This window comes from Macaca nemestrina, chromosome 5 (assembly GCF_043159975.1).
Source record: "Macaca nemestrina isolate mMacNem1 chromosome 5, mMacNem.hap1, whole genome shotgun sequence".
Taxonomy (NCBI): Eukaryota; Metazoa; Chordata; class Mammalia; order Primates; family Cercopithecidae; genus Macaca; species Macaca nemestrina.
Window position 1 is genome coordinate 122,408,589 of NC_092129.1, and position 22,910 is coordinate 122,431,498.

Consider the following 22,910-nt stretch of genomic DNA (forward strand, 5'->3'; position numbering starts at 1 on the left):
GTTGCCATAGATGGTGATTCCACTGATGGATCTAAGCAAAGTAAACCAAAAACATTCTGGAAAGGATTCTAGATGCCATTAAGAACATTCATGAGAGGAGGTAAAAATATCAGCATGAACAGGAGTTTGAAAGAAGTTAACTCCAACTCTCATGGATGACCTTGAGGGGGTTCAAGACTTCAGTGGAGGAAATCACTACAGATATGGTGGAAATAGCAAGATAATTTGAGTTAGAAACAGAGTCTGAAGAGGTGACTAAATTGCTGCAATCTTATGATCAAACTTGAATGAATGAGGAGTTGCTTCTTATGAAGGAGAAAAGAGAGTGGTTTCTTGAGATAGAATCTACCACTGGTGAAGATGCCGTGAGCATTGTTGAAATGATAAAGAATTTATAATATCACATAAACTTAGCTGATAAAGCAGTGGGCGAGTTTTAAGAGGACTGACTACAACTTTGAAAGGTGTTCTCTTGTGTATAAAATACTGTCAAACAGCACTGCCTGCTACAGATAAATTTTTTGTGAAGAGTCATCAATGCAGCAAACTCCAGTGTCTTATTTTAAGAAATTGCCACAGCCACCTTAACTTTCAGCAACTACCTCCCTGATCAGTCAGCTGCCATCATCATTGAGGCAGGATTCTCCAACAGCAAAGATTGTGACTTGCTGAAGGCTCAGATGATTGTTAGCGTTTTTTAGCAAAAGTATTTTTAAATTAAGGTATTGTAGGGTACCCGTTTCCCCCACTTCCTTTCTGTGTCCTGACCAAAATCACAGTGACCCACCAGCCGTAGCCATAGGTTTTCCTCAGCTGGCTTGAACCCAAACCAGCTTGAACATTCCCAGGCACTGATAATAGTATCTAGGTTTACTGGAAAGAAACTGACCCCGACCCTGAGCCAAATTCCTTAAATTTTCATGTAAACTCCATCTTCTCACCCCCTGACTACAGACTTATGTGGGTAAAACAACCCTTTTCTCTTGCTGTCCCTCACAATGATACATTGCAACACCCTGCAAGTTTCTTTAATAAATGTTTTGGACTGATCACTCTGGCATTTGGAGCTTCTTTCTTTGAAACCTCAAACCAGCCCTGTCTCCAAATGGTTTGGGGTACTCTCTTGCAGGAATTCTCCTGCTGCTGCTTTTAAGGCAACTCCAGCTAAGGATAGTTCAGTGGGACAAAATAGGTATGTACATTTTCTAGACATAGTGCTATGCACACTTAACAGACAACAAAGTAGTGTAAATGGGAAACAAAAAAATGCATGTGGCTTCCTTTATTGTAATATTTGTTTTATTGTGGTGGTCTGGAGATGAACTTGCAATATCTCCAAGGTATGCCTATGCTTGAATCTCTATGAACATATAATTTGCACTGCGTAAATATTATTCAAAACTAAAACATGCTCTATGTTAAAAAGTGACTTAATATTCTTCCTTAAGACATTGATTTAAAGTTTTAAAGTTTTATCAAAAGTCTTTTGAATAAGTTTTGATGAATAATCAAAACGCTGTAGCAGTGCTACATCCTAATTTCAGTGGGAATTTTAGACACAGAAATTTCCAATGAGCAAATAAACTTGTCACAACAAGCCTTTTAAGGAATCTGGCCTAAAGACAAAGTCCAAAGGTCAATAGCTGCCTGTAGGCTACTGTGTTTTGTTCAGAGTCAGATATACAGAAACAGTCACCCACCTAGGAGGGTACTACAGATGTAAATGTTTATCTTAATAAATGAATCCTGCTGCATCAGAAGTGACATCTTATCAAGTCATCAAATCAAACCATTTGAGGTAATATTTTTTCTGTAAAATTGATTAAGGCAATTTTGAACAACTTTTTTTTTTTAAGTCTATTTTAAGAAACAATTCTCTTCAATCAGTCTCTATTAGGCCCATTCTTTGTCCCTTATTTTTCATGTCTAATTGTAATCAATCTAAATATAAACCTGAAAGTTGCCTAGGTAGTCTCCAAATCAAATGAGAATGTGTATTCACGTTAGTAATTCTGCCGCTTAATATAGTATTTACTTCTATAGGAGCTTAGTATGCATGTTAAGGACTTAGTATGCGTATTAAGATGTAGTCAACACAGTCAGACCCTGTCTCTACAAAAGAAAAAAAATTATCTGGGCATGATGGTGCATTCCTGTAGATGTAGCTCCCTGGAAGGTTGAAGTCAGAGGATTGCTTGAACCCAGGAGTTTGGGGCTGCAGTGAGCTGTGATCATGTCACTGCACTCCATCTGGGGCAACAGACCAAAGACCCTCTCTCTCAAGGAAAAACAAAAAGAAATGATGGACAGATTGATTAGTAAGATAATACTTTTCATTTCCATGCTGAAAGTCACCATTTCCTTGGGGCACTGAATAAAGGATTTATTATGAATCTATAAATAACTCATGACTGATTTGCCTACTGGTACCTGGAGGAATCTGGTTTGAGAAGACTCTTCTTATTTTAGTAAATTTGGTGAAATTTCTGTTGCTGTTCTATAGCCTGAATAAAAATCATTTGGGAACTGAAAATCAGGAAGGCCACAGTCTCCATGTGATTGTTTAGAACATGTTGAATTATGCCACAGTCTGAACTGAGGCAAAAATAGCTTAGGAAAGGAGAATTTAATCTGGCTAGAGAAAGGGAATGGAGTATAAATAAATTTTAAAGGTTGGATATGCATGCTATGGCAAAGCTGTCACTTGACAGGTTTAATTTACAGAGTTGGCATTTAGGCTGCAGATAATCCAGACAGACACTGACCTAAGCAGCATTACTGGGGCAGGCCTTACATAAGGAGAAATGTTGTTGAACAATTTCCTGCAAGCATAATAATATTTATTTAACAAAAGCTACAATAGTCATGCTTTTTTCCTATCCTGACACAGTTGCTTTTTAACTAGGGATGTTCAACAAACATTGCTATCTTCGTGTATTTCTATAGCTCCATTCATGGTTGGAAGATACTGAACAAAAGAGAAAATGAGTATAAGCCTTTTGAAATTGTTTTTTTTTTTTTTTTTTTTTTGAGACAGAGTCTCGCTCTGTTACCCAGGCTGGAGTGTGCAATGGCGCGATCTTGGCTAACTGCAACCTGCATCTCCCGGGTTCAAGTGATTCTCCTGCCTTAGTCTCCCAAGCAGCTAGGATTACAGGCACCTGCCACCACACTCGGCTAATTTTTGTATTTTTAGTAGAGATGGGATTTCTCCATGTCAGCCAGGCTGGTCTCGAACTCCTGATCTCAAGTGATCTGCCTGCCTTGTCCTCCCAAAGTGCTGGGATTACAAGCGTGAACCATCATTAAATATAGTTGTCCTATAATGTATTTATTTAATCCTCAGACATATTAATGCACATAATAAATACTCAACCACTATTTATTTGGATTCTATCATATTGCTTTCCCACATAAAATTCTATTAGGGCATCCCATTCCCAGTTTTTCTAAGTTTTCTTTGCAGGGTTCTTAGTCTCTTAATCCCATTAACAATGGTGTTCACTAGAGTTTTGTCCTAGGGCCTCCTGGACTCACTTTCCACTTTCCTTGGGGTTTTCACCTACATCCACAGCTGTGGCTGTCAACCTTCCCTCCTTCCCCAGCACATATGTGTTAAATGCCTAGCATATGCCAGGCACTCTGCTATCTTATGAAAAACATAAACATGTTTTCTGCCCCAGTGAAATTTATATACAGATGAGGAAAGAGAGAAAATAACAAGTAAATAAGCATAGAATATATTTATAATCTGTGCTGTGAAGGAGGTCAACAGAATGGCTGGGGTGACTTACTTTAGACAGTGAAGTCAGGGGTGGTGTCTCCCAGGAGATCCAGATCTAAATGATGAGAATGAATCACAAAAAGCGGGGGAGGAAGAGAGATATTTTTGGTGGAGGAAATGACAACACAAAATTTCAGGTGGGAGTTTGGTGGTACTCAAGGAGTTGGAAGACCTGAGGGACTGCAGCAATACAAGCAAAGGAAATAAGCCCAGACATCTAGCAGGGACTGGATCATGCAAGACCTTGCAGGCCATGGAAAGAGTCTGGATTTATTTCAGGGACAGTGAATCACACCACATATCGGGAAATGTGTTTTAAGAAAATTGTTTTTCTGTTCTGTGGAGAATGGATTGGAGAAGGCCCTAGAGTAGAATTATTTTAACAGGGTGAAACACTTGAGATTTCCTCCCTTGTCAAATGGAAGGCAATGTTGGTGTTGACTATGATCAGGACAGTGGAGTCAGAGAAAGTGGAGAGATTAGAAATATGGAAATACAATGGAGAAGATTTACATCACAAAATGCCTCACTGCCTCCAAATTGTTGTCAAAGGCCAGAGATATAAGGCCATGATTTTGAGCCTATTTTATGTTGTGGTGCTGAATGTATAGGCACACTGATGAAAAGTTCCATAATTTCACATTTTCATTAGCAATATGTTTGTAAGGAATAAACCAGAAACTTAAAATAAATAAAGGCACTCAAATTATACTTAGAGAAAGACACTATTTCTGAGGGTTTTGAGAATACAGCAGCGGGACTCCTAAAAATTGTGTATTTAGGTTTTAAGAGAACAATTAAACTCTTGATAGATTACTATAACAGCAAGTATAGCTAAAATTTATTGTGCTCTTATTGTTTTCCAAGCTATGTGCTAAACACATATTTGCACTGTTTTGTTGAATTTGTTAGAATACTCAGACTCGGCCGGGCGCGGTGGCTCACGCCTGTAATCCCAGCACTTTGGGAGGCCGAGGCGGGCGGATCACAAGGTCAGGAGATCGAGACCACGGTGAAACCCCGTCTCTACTAAAAATACAAAAAATTAGCCGGGCGCGGTTGTGGGCGCCTGTAGTCCCAGCTACTCGGGAGGCTGAGGCAGGAGAATGGCGTGAACCCGGGAGGCGGAGCTTGCAGTGAGCCGAGATCGCGCCACTGCACTCCAGCCTGGGCGACAGAGCGAGACTCCGTCTCAAAAAAAAAAAAAAAAAAAAAAACAAAAAAAAAAAAAACTCAGACTCTGAGATAGAAATTAGTTAAAAAATCAACTCATAGTGGGTGATATCACTTGAAGTATCTATATAATGAAATACTTTTCAGATATTAAAACTATCTTGGTGGCTCACGCCTGTAATCCCAGCACTTTGGGAGGCCAAGACAGTTGGATCACTTGAGGTCAGGAGCTGGAGACCAGCCTGACCAACACGGAGAAACACTGTCTCTGTCTCTACTAAAAATACAAAATTAGCTGGGTGTGGTGGATGGTGCCTATAATCCCAGCTACTCGGGAGGCTGAGGCACGAGAATCACTTGAACCTGGGAGGCGGAGGTTGTGGTGAGCCGAGACCACACCATTGCACTCCAGCCTGGGAAACAAGAGCAAAACTCCGTCTCAAAAAAAAAAAAAAAAAAAAAAAGAAAAACTTAATGTCTTTAACATAAAGAAATAATTGTAATGTTAAATAAAGAGAAATAACACTATGAAAAAAGAGAAAGAAATAAACTAAAATGTTAACAGGTAATAACTGACATTTAAATACTTTATGGGTGTCACTGGGTGATGTGATGATAAACAATTTTTTATTTGTAACTTCCTATATTTTGTAATTTTTTTTCCAAAAATGTTGCTCTTACAGTTGGGGAAAAATCATTTCAGATAAATGCTCAAAGAGGTTGCACTGATAGGTCTGTAGCCTTATTGTACTTTCTGCAGCAGAGATAGAAACACCAGCTTATCCTAACCTGACGGCAATTGTCAAAAACATTATAACCACTTTCATTGTGATTCCGTGTTCTTGGATAGTTAATCTGATTATAATTTACTTTCAATGTGTATTTATTAGCCATCAGATGTGAGAATATAATGCCCAACCAGTGAGAAGCTCCCTGGGGACTTAAAGTTGTTTATATATCATGTTTGTGGCTATAAACCAAGAAATTGCCTCTAAACGTTTGGAAACATCTAAAACCCAAGGTGACTTGGGTATAACCTAAGGGAGGCTGCCCTGGAATGTGATTGTAAGTGAAACAAAATCAATTTTATTTTATCTGCCCAGAGGAAGATTGTGAGAACAGAAGGAAGATGATGACTGGCTACACAGAGGAGAAAGGTCTAAAGATTTGAAGGTTGTCAGTGTTTATCAGGCACTGTCTAGGGAAGAGGCATTGAATCTGTACTAAACATGCTGGTTGTTGTAGAAATACACCTTATTTTAGGATAGTATTAATAACTGACTGACATTTATTGAGTGCTTACTATGTGTTGGCTACTGTATTAAGCACTATATTAATCCTTTCATAAATCTCTCCAGATTGATGTTATCCCCATTATCAAAATCAGGACATGCAGCCTCAGAAAGCTTAGGGTCATACAAGTATTATGTGATGCAGCTGGAATTCAAATTCCAGTGGCTTAACTGTAAGAGTCCCTGCTTCCATTACTCTGTTAGGCTGCACTCATGGCCTTGAAATATCCCTTAAGGTTATTTACTTTCTTATTCTCTGGTTCTTTGCTAAACAAACAAGCTGTCAATTATTAATTTGGCTTCCTACATATTCTGATCCTGTAAAGGAATTATTCCATTACAAATGCACTGGCATTTGGGCTTATATGTCATCCTTCCATGAGTTTAGTAAAAGTGAATCATAAAATATGATTACACAATACTTTACTGAAAATCTGCCCTTCCTTTTCATTCTGATGGCTATTTCAACAGAAGTTGTTCCCTAGACTAATGCTACTCCCACTGTAGTCTGTGAACTGGTGCCAATCTACAAACTGATCTGAGAGGAGATAAGCATAGAAATTGAGAGCAAGCATTTAAAAACTTTTACAGCAATTTGACAGGGTAACTTTATTTCTATTGAACTTAATTTCAAAAATTAGACTTTGTGGCCAGGTGCAGTGGCTCACACCTGTAATCCCAGCACTTTGGGAGGCCGAGGAGGGCAGATCACCTGAGGTCAGGAGTTAGAGACCAGGCTGGTCAACATGGCAAAAACGTATCTTAAAAAAATATACACAAATTAGTGGGCCATGGTGGCACATGCCTGTAATGCCAGCTAGGGTGGCTGAGGCAGGAGAATCACTTCAACTTGGGAGGTGGAGATTGCAGTGAGCCTAGATCGTGTGCACTGCCTTCCAGCCTGGGCAACAGAATGAGACTGTCTCAAGAGAAAAAAAAAAAAAAAAGGCTTTGTGTTTTGTTTTTTACTTTTCACTTCTCTTTTCTTTTTTTCTTTTTCTTTTTTTTTTTTTTGAGACAGAGTCTTGCTCTTGTCATCCAGGCTGGAGTGCAATGGTGTGATCTCAGTTCACTGCAACCTCTGCTGCCTGGGTTCAAGTGATTCTCCTGCCTCAAGGCTGATTCTTAGCCTCCCAAGTAGCTGGGATTACCGGTGCTTACCACCACACCCCGCTAATTTTTGTATTTTTAGTAAAGACAGGGTTACCCCATGTTTGCCAGGCTGGTATTTTTCACTTTTCAAGTAATTCGTTTTTATTGGGAGGCACTATTGTAAATGATGAAAACTATGGAAATTGGTTAGATATGTTATGAAATACATTACCATGAGGTACCTTCCTTAGTCTTTCATGAATGAGGCCACTCCCTAATCTTCCACAATATTATATATTCCTGGTATGTCCATCTTGGGTTGCTGTTGTCAAGAAAAAACACCATTCTGGCCAGGTACGGTGGATCACCCCTGTAATTCCAGTACTTTGGGAGGCTGAGGCAGGAGGATTGCTTGAGCGCAGGAGTTTGAAACCAGCCTGGGCAAACCTGCCTCAGACTCCCAAAGTGCTAGTATTACACGCATGAGCCACCATGTCTGGCTGTGAAATTCATTTTTTTTTTCTTTTTTGAGATGGAGTCTCATTCTGTCACCCAGGTTGGAGTGCAGTGGCGTGATCTTGGCTTACTGCAACCTCTGCTTCCTGGGTTCCAGTGATTCTTCTACCTCAGCCTCCTGAGTAGCTGGGACTACAGGCATACACCACCATGCCTGGCTAACTTTTGTGTTTTTAGTAGAGACAGGGTTTCACCATGTTGGCCAGGATGGTCTCCATCTCCTGATTTCATGATCCGCCCGCCTCGGCCTCCCAAAGTGCTGGGATTACAGGTGTGAGCCACTGCGCCTGGCCGTGAAATTCATTTTTTAAACCAAATGATTTTTTTTTTTTTTTGCTGCTATTTAAGCCATTTTTCTTTTATTTAGTGTTCATTGTGAAAAGTAAATTTTCTGTTTTTACAAGTAAGGATGGAAATGAAACTGTCAAATAGCTTTATACACTATCACTTCCCCTAATAACTCCACTGAAGTCCCTGCTGTTTACAAGTATCATTATATTATGATCCTTTTAATTAATGTAGAACAGTTTTTTTTTTTTAGAATAGCTTTAATAATCTTTGTTACAAGGGAGTATTTATAAGATATATTTTTCTTCATTGGCATGTTATTTGTAAATGTGAACTGATTTTGGTGAAGTTAAACTTGTTAATTTCCCACTAATGGACCTGGTGAACACCAGTGATTCATCTCTCCAGTGTTCTTTTGACTGATAAGGGGAGCAGAGTGAGCAAAATGATCTATCCTTCATGCCTCCATACAGTCAAGCCATCCTTATGGCCTTTGATGTGTCCTGTTTAAAGCTATTCACCCTTCAACATTTATTCAGTGCTTACTATGTGCAGGCACTGTAATAGACACTTTAGGAGCATTATGTAAGTCTTACGACAATCCTACCCGACAGATGAGGAAACTCATTCCATATCTTTATTTCTTTCTTGAAACTCTCTTGTTTTGCCTACATTTATGGGGACCCCTGGGATGGCTTGTCTTCCTCTGCCTCGCTGCCCTATAGGTGTTGGTATTTTAAATAATATTTCCTATTCTCTCTCTGCCATTCTCATACACTTTACAGTTTCAGACTTACTTAGAGGACTTCTTTGATCTCAACTTCCAAACATTCAATGATGACTCTAAGATGTGCTTCCAGTAAAGTCTTCTCTTCTGAGCTCTGGGTGTATATATATTTCCATGGGATGAACTGAGGCACCTCGTATTCAACATGGCTTAGACTTAGTCAATAATCTCTTTTCCCCCATGAGACCTGTTCATCTTACTGTTATCATGAGACAATGACTGGAAACTTTGTCCCTCAGGTGCTCAAGCCACAGACATGGCAGTCTTACTAGACTCCTCCCTTTTCTTCTTTTCTGTCTGACTAGCTACCACATTCTATTGAGACTGGAGAGCAGTGGCTCAGAAACTGTCCCCCTCCTTCTAATTTTTTACTGTGAAAAGCATTATTTGTTCATTTGCTGCTTCTTTCCTTCCCTGCTTCCTTCTCGCCTCCATCCCTCCCTCCTTCTTCCTTTTACTTCCTTCCACAATATTTTCTGAGTTGTACTGCAATAACTTAATTCAATGACTTGTCTTGTCCCATCTAATCCACCCTGCATTTGAAAAATGCATATGTAGTCGGGCGCGGTGGCTCACGCCTGTAATCCCAGCACTTTGGGAGGCCGAGGTGGGTGGATCACAAGGTGGTGGATCACTAATTTTTGTATTTTTAGTAGAGACAGGGTTTCACCATGTTGGCCAGGCTGGTCTCAAACTCCTGACCTCAGGTGATCCACCTGCATTGGCCTCCCAAAGTTCTGGGGTTACAGGCATGAGCTGCCATGCCCACACCTAATATTAATTTTTAAATTAAATTTTCCTGATTTCCTCATCAACACAGATATTCCATTCCCTGTACTTCCATTGTACCTTGCAAATACCTCTGCTGCATCATTAAAAAATGATGATAATCATTTTTTAAACATCATCTATCTCCCTCATACCTTTTGAAGATCCAAGGCAGAGGCTGTGTTCTGTTAATTTCCCTGTGCTTAACACAGTGCTTGGCACATAATAAGTATTCAATAAGAAACTAGCATATTTTATGCTATTATTATTTCATACTTGATTTCAGGATGTTTGGATGACTCTGCTAGTGTTTGGTAGAAAACAGAAACCCTGAGAAATAGGATCTGGCAGCAGACAATGAGATTAGAGGATGAAATCAAGAAGTGATGATGATAACAGATGGGTTTATCTTCGATAGTATCACCTAAGTGCTACAGATCGTTTACTAATTTCTGCTTGTTATATTTGGGCATTTCTTGTAAAAGCCGATTAACAACTCACTTTTACATTACTGTTTAGAATAATCATACTTTTTATTCTTTGAAATGAATAACAAGAAGTGACAAGCAGTATCAGTGACTCAGGAATAAATTATTGATGTAGTACAGATTCACCCAAAGCGATAGTGACATGCTGATCTCTTTGGCAAAGCCTTTGCTCAGAGAATTTTAGACTTAACTTCCCCTGTGGTATCATCCTCCCATTATGCATTATGAGGCATACAGAAACCATGCCCTGAGAAAATATCTAACAAGGCACACCTAAGGCAAGTTTGCTGTAATATCTTTAAGTTGTTTTATTAGGCAGAGCATAGTGGCTCAATGCCTGTAATCCCAGCACTTTGGGAGGCCAAGATGGCAGGATCGCTTGAGCCTGGGAGCTTGAGACCAGCCTGGGCAACATAGTGAGACCTCATCTCTACAAAATACATATATATATATATGTATTTGACTAGCTACTCTGGAGGCTGAGGCAGGAGGAAGCCTTGAGCTGTGATTGTGGCACTGCACTCCAGTCTGGGCACCAAGGCAAGAGCCTGTCTCAAAATAAATAAATCACAGTAAAAAAAATTTTTAAATTAAGAAAATAAATTGTTTTCTTGTATTAGGGTGATTAGATTTTTAGATTTGCAAAACGTGAACTTGAAAACTGGAGTAACGGCCGGGCGCGGTGGCTCAAGCCTGTAATCCCAGCACTTTGGGAGGCCGAGACGGGTGGATCACGAGGTCAGGAGATCGAGACCATCCTGGTGAACACGGTGAAACCCCGTCTCTACTAAAAAAATACAAAAAACTAGCCGGGCGAGATGGCGGGCGCCTGTAGTCCCAGTTACTTGGGAGGCTGAGGCAGGAGAATGGCGTAAACCCGGGAGGCGGAGCTTGCAGTGAGCTGAGATCCGGCCACTGCACTCCAGCCCGGGCGACAGAGCGAGACTCCGACTCAAAAAAAAAAAAAAAAAAAAAAAAAGTGAGAAGTGAATTGCATAAGTTCTTTTGACTAGTGAGTAATCTATACATAAATTGAAATTACTGACCAATCAGTGGTATTGATAAAGAGCTTATTTAAGAACAGATTTTACAATACAGAGGGCCCTCTACTTATGATGGTTCAACTTTTATGATTGTCTCACTTTTGCCATGGCTGTACTGAGATATTAAATGCATTTTCAACTTAAAATATTCTTTGACTTAAGATGGGTTTATTAGGACATAACCCAATTGTAAGTTGTCAAGAAGCATCTGTATTTATAATAGTTTTCCTTCAATTGCATCCTTTTTGGGAAGAGAAAGACTGGTAGATGGCTACTGTACTTATAGGGCTTAACTCAGTATGGCAAATATCCTGTGATAGTCACACCCTAATTAGGCTTTTATTCTGCAACCATGCACACAATTTGTGATACTATGAAAACCATTAGAAATGACCCTTAAGGTTCTTAGTTTTTAAAAATTCTTGGCTTCTACATAGTTATCTTTTATTTTAAAATGGTTTTTATCTTTGCAAAGCACTGTAACTACATAACCCAGCCTTTCTACCTGCAATGGTCATTGTAAAAGGAAATTGTGAAGTGTTTACATCTACATGCCTTTTTGGGGGAGGTGAGATTTAAAAAGATGTTAGAGTGATGAAAGGCAGCAAATGCAGTAAGGTGCTGGGGAATAAAGTTTTTCTAAACATAAGATGAAAGAATTTTAGAACCATGCAAAGGTAGAGCTGGAAAGGCCTGGAAGATCCTCCAATTATACCTCAGGAAAAAAAGCTCTGGAAGGATAAGCGACTCACCCTATCCAAGTGCTCACAGAAAGTGGCATTTATCTCAGAGCCAATGGGAGGTCCTCATAACAGAAATGAACCTTGCATTTCCATGCAATTTAACTCCTCAAATGATTCTCCTTTTATTATCTGATTGCACCTCTTCCCGACTCTAACACTGCATTGGGAGGAGCTATCCTGTTTTACTTAAAAAGAGATTAGAATTCACCGAGTAAATGAGCCACTCAAAACTTAAAACTGGGCCAGGCATTATGGATGATGCCTGTGTTACTGGCACTTTGGGAGGTGGAGGCAGGTGGATCACTTGAGGTCAGGAGTTTGAGACCAGCCTAGTCACCACCCAACATGGTGAAACCCCAGCTCTATACAAAAAATACAAAAATTATCTGGGTGTGGTGGTACATGCCTGTAATCCCAGTTACTTGGGAGGCTGAGGTGGGAGGATCACTTGAGCTAGGGAGGCGGAGGTTGCAGTGAGCTGAGATCCTGCCACTGCACTCCAACCTGGGTGACAGAGCAAGACCATATCTGAAAACAAAAAGAAAACAAAACGAAAAACTGAAAACTGAACTTCCAGACTCATTGTTCCTTTCATAAAATTGAGATCCATGGGTCTATTAATTAATATACAAATTTCTCTGAGGCTGTGGCCTCCAAGCCCTTTAGAGGCACTTGAGATGATTTCGATTCACAAGGTGGGGTTCTGTGAATCCTAAAAGCTCCCAGGTACTGTTGCTGTCAGGTAGCTCATCATTGCTAGACCAAGTGGATGTATGCCTTTGGTAATACAAAGTTGATATGTCATTCAGGGAGACAAAATCCTCCATAACTACTGCAATAGGCACAGAGATTTTTTGTGGTGCCAAGAACTATGATAGCAGCGGCAGCTACACTGGCAGTAGTAATACTTCCGGTAACCCAGGCCTCATGTCATTTATACAAATGGATGACTGAAGACACTGGAGAAAGGGAGATACTTTTTGGGCATCAGGAATTTCAAGGATTTTCCTTCCTATTAGTCTAGATCTAATCTAATGACTGTGATAAGAATATTGAATGGTTTAATATTCTAATTTCCAGTGAACTCTCCAAAGGTCCTTGTTTCATTCTAAAAACCTGTTTCAATCTTCTAATGATGGAAATGTTTGCCCTGGAAAGTCGTGTACCTCTACTCAGGGCAGCCTCTAAAGATCTACAGAATCCATTTTCTTTGCTAACCCAACTAGATCTTCTTTGAAGAAGAAAGGGTCAATTAACACTATTCTTATATTACCAGAAATGAACAGCAATTGTTTTGGGAGTGGAAAGATGAAAAGAAAAGGAGGTATGAGTCTTCTAGGAATACATGGAATAATTGCTGCTTTGCTTGGCTGTGTTCTGATATCAACCACACGTTAACAGAAACCATACTATGTGATTCAGAACTTCCGGCATTGACGCTAAAAACACAATTGTCTCCTTGTATGATTCTGATATAATTTCTGTGAAAATCTACTATACACCAGCATTGCCTAAGAGGTGGATATACAAACATAAATAAGAGTAAGATTGTCCCCAAAAGTGACCCATGTGTAAACAGTGACAATACAGCTTGATAAATTGTTCCTTTTTTTGAGACAGAGTTTCACTCTGTCACCCAGGCTAGGTGTGATGTCAGCTCACAGCAAACTCTACCTCCCTGGTTCAAGCTACTCTCATGCCTCAGCCTCCCCAGTAGCTGGGACTACAGGCCACCACGTCTGTCTAATTTTTGTATTTTTAGTAGAGATGGGGTTTCACCATGTTGGCCAGGCTGGTCTTGAACTCCTGACCTCAAGTAATCTGCCCACCTTGGCCTCCCAAAGTGCTGGGATTACAGGCGTGAGCCACCGCACCCGGCCTAAATTATATAATAGATGTTCCTTATTGTGTGCTATGGGAAGACTGAGGAGAGATACCTAATTCGGCCTGGAAGGTTGTAATGTGGCAGTGGAGATAAAGCCCTTGAAAGAGTCTTCTAAGCATTTGGGACTTCAGTCTAGAAGAAAGTGTATAAGAATTTCTGGTCAAGTTTTGGACAAGATACTCTCAGTATTATGATAAAAGAACATGAATAGAATGCTTTTCATATGCTTTGAGGTTTAAGAGAGACCAGAAGCTTGACAAGAATAGAGAAAATTTCTACTGTAATGGAATATACTTAAAAAAAAAAACTGCAAAACTAAATTATAACTAAATACACTTCTGGTGAGGATTGTAAAGTCTTTTTATTGCCTCTGAGAGGAGGCTACCATCTGTTACTTTGAATATTTGTGCTTTCAGTCTTCTGAATTTTTTAAAATTTAAATTAAATCACTGAATTACTCCTCCCCTCCCAAGATATAGTCAATGTCTATGGAAATTTCTAGATTGGTAATTGGAAATTTTCAGATGTGGTTATAAGCCTCTTAAAATAAGGCCAACTGATACTACTAACTTTGATGCCCTGCTATTTTTCTTTCGTATTTTCTGTTTTAAACAACTGTAGCCATAACCTTTTGAATAACCTGAGTCAACTACGTTAATTGTACTCCATTACAATTATAATCCCAGGCTGGGCAATGGTTTTGTTTAGTTTGGTTATGTTCATGACACAATTTCCTCTTCCTTTCTCCTCTCCTACAATCCGGTGAATTTTAAATCATAATTTACCTTTCCTGCTCATATACACAGATATTAAATTCCAACTCCCCCAACCTAATCAGTGATAATACAATAAATTCTTTACCAGGAACGTACACATTCCTTAGCTGTCATTCATTAGTTAGAACATCAAGATCTAAATATGTGCTAATGTCCAGGGAAAGCTGACAAATTTAGCAACACTGAGACACTAAAATAGCTATACTGCATGACAGGATACCAAACTGGCTTTCATTAACCTGTCTTGGCCAAGAAGAACTTTATTTTTAGGCCACCTATGTAACTGGTTATTTATAAGGAGGAAGCACATTGACCTTTGGCTTTCGCTACTGAAACATACAGTCATGGAGACCAAAATTGTGTGTGAAAATCATTCAGCGACCACAGGAGATTCTACCTGAACCTGAGTTGCCAACAGCATCCTGTTACTTTATGGCCCTGAAGCATGGTTTCGGGTACAAAATTTCAGCCTTGTATTAAAAGCAGACCTTTGGCATCAACAGATTACATTAGACTAAGCTGTATCACACAATTACTGAGGACTTATTTGATGACGCAAAATTTGTAGTTCAAAGTTGAATAGTATACTTTGGAGGAAAAAACAGTTTTAATACAATCGACATACACAGATATACATTCTCTCTACTGCTTTGCAACTTTGGTGACAAGTTAAATACGGTTCTGGTACATCTGTATGAAGACTCTTGTGCAACTACCTACATCATAGTTCCCAAGAATATTCATTTGAAAAAGGTTATGATCATAAAACAATGTTAAAAATAGTGAACTTAATATGATAGAATCCTAGTTTTGAGACAAAATATTTGTACATGGGAAAAAAGCATGGAAAGAAATACGTGAAAATGCGTATAGTGACTATTTGTGAAATCAGTATGAATTGTGGATGTTTTATTTTCTGTTTTCTATTTTTTCTTGTTGTCCAAATTACCCACAGCGGCTGGGTGCAGTGGCTCATGCCTGTAATCCCAGCACTTTAAGAGGCCCAGACAGGGAGATCACCTGAGGTCAGGAATTCGAGACCAGCCTGGCCAACATGGTGAAACTTTGTCTCCACTAAAAATACAAAACTAGCCAGGCGTGGTGGCGCACGCCTGTAGTCCCAGCTACTTGGGAACCTGAGGCAGGAGACTCACTTGAACCTGGAAAGCAGAGGTTGCACCGAGCAGAGGTTGAGCCACTGTACTCCAGCCTGGGCAACACAGGGAGACTTCATCTCCAAACAACAACAACAAATTACCCATAGTGGCTTGTAATACTTTCATAAATAAAAAAATCTATCAACAGTTTCCAAAAGGTCCAGGTAATTATGGTCAAGCATGTACGATTAGATTCTCAAAGCAAAAATAAAGGTTATTTTAAAAAAAGTATGGGACTGGGCACAGTGACTTACGCATGTAATCCAAACACTTTGGGAGGCCGAGGCAGGCAGATCACCTGAGGTCAGGAGTTTGAGACTGGCCCGGCCAACATGGTGAAATCCCTCTCTTTACTAAAAACACAAAAATTAGATGGGCATGGTGGCAGGTGTCTGTAATCCCAGCTACTCAGAGCCTGGGGCAGGGAGAATTGCTTGAACCCAGGAGGTGAAGCCTACAGTGAGCTGAGATCATGCCACTGCACTCCAGCCTGGGCAACAGAGGGAGAACCTGTCTCAATTCAAAAACAAACAAACAAACAAACAAACAAACCAAAACCCAGTATCACTATGGAAATGTTTAAAAACAAACCTCCTATTCACATATGCACTCCAACCAAGGCTCAAGGAGCTTTTACAGGCCCTTTATCATGAAAGCTCGCGTGGTCTACTCACCCCTCTATGTAGCACTGTTCTTTCTTCAGGCAGAGTCGTCTGAAGAACGCTTCAACCTTTATAGCTTCACCCTCAGGTAGAGTCGTCCGAAGAACGCTTCAACCTTTGTAGCTTCACCCTCAGCTCACCAAATGGTGACCCAAGCCTCTTGCAACTCCTTTTATACTCCAGAAGGGAGGGGGGCCACACCTTTTCTTCCCTGGTTGATTACATTATCTCTGATTAATCACATCATCTTTTTTTCACACCGCCGTTAATTGTAATCCAGGGAGGGGCTCATGAAGCATTTTGTTTTGAATCTATTATGTAGATTAAAAAACCAGTCACTGAGGGTTATCTAGTATGGCTCACATATCTCAGTTTTAAAGTTTTTCTTTCAATATTTTCATTTGTTTAAACTTTTCAAATTGACACATAATAATTGCACATATTATGGAGTACATAGTGATGTGATACATATAACATATAGTGATTAATTAGATCAGAGTAGCGTATCCATCATCTCAAGCATTTATCACTTCTTTATGTTGTGTACATTCAATATCCTCCTTCTGGCAATTTGAAACTGAATATTATTGTTAACTACAGGCATCTTACAATGCTATAGAACACTATAATTTATTCCTATGTAGTTGCAATTTTGTATTCTTTAACAAATCTCTCCCTATTTTCCTCTTCCCTCTACCCTTCCAAGCCTCTAGTATACCCTGTTCTACTTTTTACTTCTATAAGATCAACTTTTTTTTTTAGTTTCTACATATGAGTGAGAACATTCTGTGTTTAACTTTCTGTTCCTGACTTATTTCACTTAACATAATGTCCTCCAGTTCTATCCATGTTACTGCCAATGACAGGATTCCATTTTTCTGTGGATAAATAGTATTCCATTGTGTATATATACTACGTAAAGGTTTTCTCTCTTTCTTTCTTTCTTTTTTTTTTTTTAAAAAAAAAAACTTCAAATCTTGTCAACATTTTATCATCTTTAAAAATAAATCAGGCTCTCTCCTCCTGCCAAAAGGAAAGAAGGCCAAGGGGAAGAAGGTGGCTCCAGCCCTGCTATCATGAAGAAGCAGGAGGTTAAGAAAGTGGTGAATCCCCTGTTTGAGAAACAGCCTAAGAATTTTGACATTGGATAGGACATTCAGCCCAAAAGAGACCTCACTGGCTTTATGAAATGGCCCCGCTCTATCAGGTTGCGGCAGCGGAGAGCCATCCTCTATAAGGGGCTGAAAGTGCCTCCTGCAATTAACCAGTTCACTTAGGCCCTGGACCGCCAAACAGCTACTCAGCTACTTCAACTGGCCCACAAGTACAGATCAGAGACAAAGCAAGAGAAGAAACAGAGGGTGTTGGCCCTGGCCAAAAAGAAAACTGCTGGAAAAGGGGACATCCCCACTAAGAGACTACCTGTCCTTCGAGCTGGAGTTAACACCGTCACCACCTTGGTAGAGAACAAGAAAGCTCAGCTGGTGGTGATTGCACACGACGTGGATCCCATCGAGCTGGTTGTCTTCTTGCCTGGCCTGTGTGGTAAAATGGGGGTCCCTTACTGCATTATCAAGGGGAAGGCAAGACTGGGCCGTCTAGTCCACAGGAAGACCTGCTCCACTGTCGCCTTCACACAGGTTAACTCGAAGACAAAGACGCTTTGGCTAAGCTACTGGAAGCTATCAGGACAGGTTACAATGACAGATACAATGAGATCTGCCATCACTGGGGAGGCAATGTCCTGGGTCCCAAGTCTGTGGCTTGCATCGGCAATCTTGAAAAGGCAAAGGCTAAAGAACTTGCCACAAAGCTGGGTTAAATGTATACTGTTAAGTTTTCTGTACATAAAAACAATTAAAATAATACAAATTTTCCTTCAAAAATTAAATCAGGGTTGTGTTTACATTAACTTAATAAACCTTTTCTGAACTTCTACCATGTACCCTGGTACTCTGGGCTGTACTTGGAGAGAGGAATAGAAGGAAAAACAGGACATGGTCACAGGCTCTACACAGCTCACAGGCTGCTACAATGGAGACAAACAAAAAAACTGAGAGCACCTATGTAGGAATGTGGCATAAGGATATATAAATACTGCTGTGAGTAGCGAACACTTTAGAGTGCTTGCCTGGTGCCATTCTAAGCCTGTTCTACATATCAACTCATTTTATACTCACAACAAACCTATGAGGTAGATCTTGTGATTTTCTTTACATTGCAGATGAGGAAACTGAGGTACAGAAATATTATGTCACACAGCAAATAATTTGAATCTGGATTCAAAGCCTGACTTCAGATTATAACAGACAAATCACAGTAATGCCGAAAGTGCTATAGTAGGGAAAATAAGAAGTGCTAAGGGAAATCAGAGAGGGTCATCTAACTGAGACTTGGGATTCAAAAAAGGCTTTCATGAAGAGGTTACGACCTCAGAGCTGAGTTGTGGCAGAATAGTGGGTTTTGGAATATGGGGGATGTGGGCAGGAAAGAAACGGGGAGAGCCTAGAGGGAATGAAACAAGTTCCTGATTGTGAAAGAATTTATATTCCATACTAGGGAATATGAAATGATGAGATAATGGGGAATTTTAAAGGCTTTTAAGCAAGAAAACCTTAAATCAAATTTGTGATTTTTAAATAAATGTTGGAGAGAGCAAGAACAAAGGCAGAGAAATAAATTTGGGGTCTGTGTAGCATTAAAAAATCCTCCCCTGGCTGGGCAAGGTGGCAGATGCCTGTAATCTCAGCACTTTGGGAGGCTGAAGCAGGTGGATCACTCGAGGTCAGGAGTTTGAGACCAGCCTGGCCAACATGGTGAAATCCTATCTCTACTAAAAATACAAAAATTAGCCAGCATGTTGGCACACGCCTATAGTCCCAGCTACGTGGGAGGCTGAGACAGGAGAATCACTGGAACCTGGGAGGCGCAGGTTGCAGTGAGCTGAGATTGCACCATTGCACTCCAGTTTTGGCGACACAACAAAACTCCATCTCAAAAAAAAAAAAAAAATCCCCCCTACTAGCCTTAAACTTCTGAACTCCTGAAAGGCATTCTCTTAAGTGTGATTAATCTTATTATATCTGAGTAGGGCAGAGCCAAAATGGTGCCCGTGAAAGGAGAATGCTCAAATAAACTTTTGATGGGAAATAAGTGAAAACCATCTATCACTACTTTAATCCACAACTTTTTAAAAAAGAATGTTTTCTCAACTTTTTTAAGGTGTAAAGCGTAATTGACAAAAATTAAATATATTTATGGTTTACTGTGTGTTGTTTATATATACACACACACACACATACACATTGTGAAATAAAGCTATTTAACGTATCCATCACCTTACATAATTTTTTTGAGATAAGAAAATTTAAGATCTAATCTATTCAAAATTTTCATGTGTGTAACACATTATTATTAACTATAGTCACTATACTGGGTAACAGATCTCCAGAACTTATTCATCCTAACTGAAAGGTTGTACTCTATATATTTTTTTACATTTTTTGAGGCCGAGTTTCGCTTTTGTTGCCCAGGCTGGAGTACAATGGTATGATCTCAACTCACTGCAACCTCCGCCTCCCCGGTTTAGGCAATTCTTCTGCCTCAGCGTCCCAAGTAGCTGGGATTACAGGCATGTACCACCATGCTCGGCTAATTTTTATGTATTTAGTAGAGATGGGATTTCACTATGTTGATCAGGTTGGTCTTGAACTCCTGACCTCAAGTGATCCACCTGCCTTGGCCTCCCAAAGTTCTGGGATTACATGCGTGAGCCACCGCGCCCGGCCAAATGTTGTACTTTTTAACCAACATCTCCTGATTTTCCTCCAACCCTCAGCCCCCGGCAACTACCATTCTATTCTCTGCTTCTAGGATTTTGACTTTTTTAGATTTCACATAAGAGATCATAGAGTCTTTCTGTGCCTGGTTTATTCACTTAGCAAAATGTCCTCCAGGTTCATTCATGTCATAGCAAAGGACAGTATTTCCTTCTTTTTTAGGGTTAAATTGTATTCCTCTGTGTGTGTGTATATATATACTGTATATACACGTTATGTATATGACTTTCTTTATCCACGTTTTAAAATCTACATTTTCTTTATTTGTTGGCTATTGTGAATGATGCTGCAATGATCAAGGGAGGGAAGACGTCTCTTCAACATACTGATTTCTTTTTTTCTTTTTTTTTTTTTGAGACGGAGTCTCGCTCTGTCGCCCAGGTTGGAGTGCAGTGGCCGGATCTCAGCTCACTGCAAGCTCCACCTCCCAGGTTTACGCCATTCTCCTGCCTCAGCCTCCCGAGTAGCTGGGACTACAGGCGCCGGCCACCTCGCCCGGCTAAGTTTTTGTATTTTTAGTAGAGACGGGGTTTCACCGTGTTAGCCAGGATGGTCTCGATCTCCTGACCTCGTGATCCGCCCGCCTCGGCCTCCCAAAGTGCTGGGATTACAGGCTTGAGCCACCGCGCCCGGCCCAACATACTGATTTCATATCCTTTGGATATATACCCAGAAGTGGGATGGCAGGATCACATAATAGTTCTATTTTTAATATTTTTAAAACTCTGAAACTACTTTCTGGATATTCTTGTTTTAAGAAAATGAGTAAATATATTTTGAATAACAGAACCAGGTTTCTTTTTATTTTTCTTTCCTTTCTTCTTTTTTCTTTCTTCTTAGAACCAGGTTTCTCACCGCTAGAGAAAAGTAGATACAAATATGGAACATGGGAAAGCTAGAATGAATCTTGGAGTGTTAGATTGAATTTTGAGCATGTCTAATAATATTCAGATTTTGGTTCCTAAATACTATTTTCCCCTAAAAGGAAATGGGCCTTATTGAGAAATGACTGGTTCCAGGGCTGGGTCAGGAAAAGTACAAGATAAGACTAGATTTCTTTCCTTCCTTCCTTCCTTCCTTCCTTCCTTCCTTCCTTCCTTCCTTCCTTCCTTCCTTCCTTCCTTCCTTCCTTCCTTCCTTCCTTCCTTCCTTCCTTCCTTCCTTCCTTTTCTCTCTCTCTTCTTTCCTGCCTGCCTGCCTGCCTGCCTTCCTTCCTTCCTTTCTTTTTTTTGACAGAGTCTCGCTCTGTCACCCAGGCTGGAGTGCAGTGGCGTGATCTTGCCCCCAGGGAGCTAGCAATTCTCCTATCTCAGCCTCCCGAGTAGTTGGGATTATAGGTGCCCACCACCAAGACTGGCTAATTTTTTTGTATTTTTAGTAGAGACGGGGTTTCACCAAGTTGGTTCTAGTAGAGACGGGGTCCTATTTGCTATTTCTACGTCTCCCCGCCATCCTCATAACCATTCTGATGTGTTTGATGTGCATCCTGTTTTTTGTGCATGCATTTTAACTTACATAAATGGTATTGTGATAGAAATCTCATTTTGTGTCTTTTTTCTTATCTTTTCTTTTTTCATTTGTGAGACAGGGTCTCTATATGTCGCTCAGGCTGGTGTGCAGTGAATGGAGCAATCTTGGCTTACTGCAGCCTCTGCCTCCTGGGTTCAAGCAATTCTCCTGCCTCAGCCTCTTGAGTAGCTGGGATTACAGGCACGCACCACCACGCCCGGCTAATTTTTTTATTTTCAGTAGAGATGGGGTTTCACCATGTTGGTAAGGCTGGTCTCAAACTCCTGACCTCAAGCAATCTGCCTGCGTCGGCCTCCCAAAGTGCTGGGATTACAGGAGTGACCTATCGTGCCTGGCCTCCCCTTTGTTTTAAACCCAGGACTGGATTTTAAGATCTATTTATGATTCTATACACATCTGGGCTCCTGCTTTTGCTAATGGCTGGATGGTAGGCTGTTCAAGGAGTAAGTGCATCTACCACATTTTGTTTATCCACTCCTCAATCATGTACACCAGATTCCATCATCATCCTCAAATATGTCTCCCTTTGGATGTTTAAAAGTTCTTAGGGATGGATACCCAGGAGCTAAAGTGCAGGGGCATGGTGTATAGTTATATTGATTTGACCAAGAAACTCCAGATTGTCTTCTGGAAGGCTGTATCAGTGTCCACCATTCCTATTACCCCACCCCCAAACCCTCCAACACTTGGCATTATCCAACTTCCCAATGTTTGTCCATCAATGGATCTAAAGGGTTATGTCATAGTATTATTATTTTTTAAATATATATACCTCTGATTATTAAGTTTAAACATATTGTCATACATTTGCTGAGCTTTTGAGTTTTTTTCTGAAGACTGCCTATTCATATCCTTTGCCTATTTTTTTTTTTTTTTTTTTTGAGACAGAGTCTCCCTCTGTTGCCAGGCTGGAGTGCAGTGGCATGATATCAGCTCACTGCAACCTCTGCCTCCTGGGTTCAAGCAATTCCCCTACCTCAGCCTCCCAAGTAGCTGGGACTATAGGCAACGCCACCAAGCCTGGCTAATATTTTTTGTATTTTAGTAGAGACGGGGTTTCACCATGTTGGCCAGGAAGGTCTCGATC

At 40.2% G+C, this 22,910-nt stretch overlaps 1 long non-coding RNA gene and 1 pseudogene across 1 annotated transcript in view; both read left to right on the forward strand.

The window, feature by feature from the left end:
* The first annotated feature begins 1,679 nt into the window (after window positions 1–1,679).
* The window catches only part of LOC105479511 (uncharacterized), a 58,511-nt gene continuing 37,280 nt past the window's right edge, over window positions 1,680–22,910 (forward strand). Inside the window, exon 1 of the long non-coding RNA XR_985946.3 lies at window positions 1,680–1,798. This is a non-coding gene — a long non-coding RNA (uncharacterized lncRNA). The remainder of the gene's footprint in view (window positions 1,799–22,910) is intronic.
* Window positions 12,773–19,085, forward strand: LOC112426289 (large ribosomal subunit protein eL8 pseudogene; annotated as a pseudogene).